The 1,224-nt window shown below is 31.8% G+C and overlaps 1 protein-coding gene across 1 annotated transcript in view; it reads left to right on the top strand.

Moving 5' to 3' along the window:
• Positions 1-274: 274 nt before the first annotated feature.
• The window catches only part of LOC106121649 (connectin), a 38,656-nt gene continuing 37,706 nt past the window's right edge, over positions 275-1,224 (top strand). The window contains exon 1 of the mRNA XM_013317366.1: positions 275-452. The gene's annotated coding sequence lies outside the window, so the exon portion shown is untranslated. The remainder of the gene's footprint in view (positions 453-1,224) is intronic.

Genomic DNA, 1,224 nt, shown 5'->3' with positions numbered 1-1,224 from the left:
CTATATAAACGTATGAAAATATTTTTTTTTAATTAATCACGTGTTCTGTATTTAAAAAGACGAAAATTGTTTAAATAAAAGTGCAATATGTAAAAAAGGTGATATGATAAATTTTCTAATAGACAAGCATTTATGTGGATGTCAAAAAGAGATAAGTGTGCCAGAACTTCATTACATAATCTTTGCCTACCTTAATATGTTTATATTAAAATACGTATATATAAAAGGACAATAGACCCAGTATGATACGACTACGTAGACGCGGACCGAAAGAGCGCGCTTGACTCCGCAAACGGCAAACGGCTATGGGATTCCGTAGCGAAAGGTTGTACCCAAGCGATGTCTACGTAATTTGACTGTATTAAAGTACGACCGATATACCAAATAATTTTCATCTTAGTGTTGCGTGCAGTGACTTAATTTAGTGTAGTTTCTGGATATCTTTCAAATTGGTAAGTAATTTTTTTATAATTTTAATTCAATGTGTTAGGAATCTTTTTTAAGTAATACTGATATAGATTTTAATTTAATAATTGACTTATTTATTTATGTTGGATTAAAATGATCCATATATAATTAGGAATTACAGATATTTTAATTTAAAATAAAAAGGTTTGAACATAATAAAAATAAAAATCTGTAAATTATTATTTTAATAATTTTAACGTGAACATTTAAAACAAAATGTTTTGATTCACTTAATATAATATGTATTCCATATTAAAATAATAAAATATTAAGACATTTGTGTCCCGCACAGATCAGACGCGACACCTCTATTTAATATAATTTAAACAAAAGTCCAGAATTTTCAAATAATCAGCGGGTAACCTAGAGAATTTCAAGTTTATACGTATTGTTTTGCACAACAAATTCTAGTGGTAAATAACAACAATTTTTTACTAAACATGCGTTTAATGAAACAGCGGATATGGATCCGCTAATATTGTGAACATCCCGCCAATTAACAATGACTGGTTTGTAAATTCACCAGTTAACCAACCCGCATTGGGCCAGCGTGGTTGATCATGGCCTTATCGCCGCTGACTTAGGGTAGGCTCCGAGCCCTTCGGTGGGGACGTATAGCGAGCTGATGGATGGATGGATGGTTTGTTAGTTCATTTATTGAATATTCCAGAGTAATATCTCATCGCAGGAATTTATTCCTTATTTGTAACTTGTCTGGCTATCGCCCGCTACTCCGTCTGCGTGGAATTAAAAACA

Source organism: Papilio xuthus, unplaced genomic scaffold, assembly GCF_000836235.2.
Source record: "Papilio xuthus unplaced genomic scaffold, Pxut_1.1 DF826938.1, whole genome shotgun sequence".
In the NCBI taxonomy this organism is placed as follows: domain Eukaryota; kingdom Metazoa; phylum Arthropoda; class Insecta; order Lepidoptera; family Papilionidae; genus Papilio; species Papilio xuthus.
The sequence above is the reverse complement of the archived record's forward strand: the minus strand, read 5'-3'. Positions and strand labels throughout refer to the sequence as shown.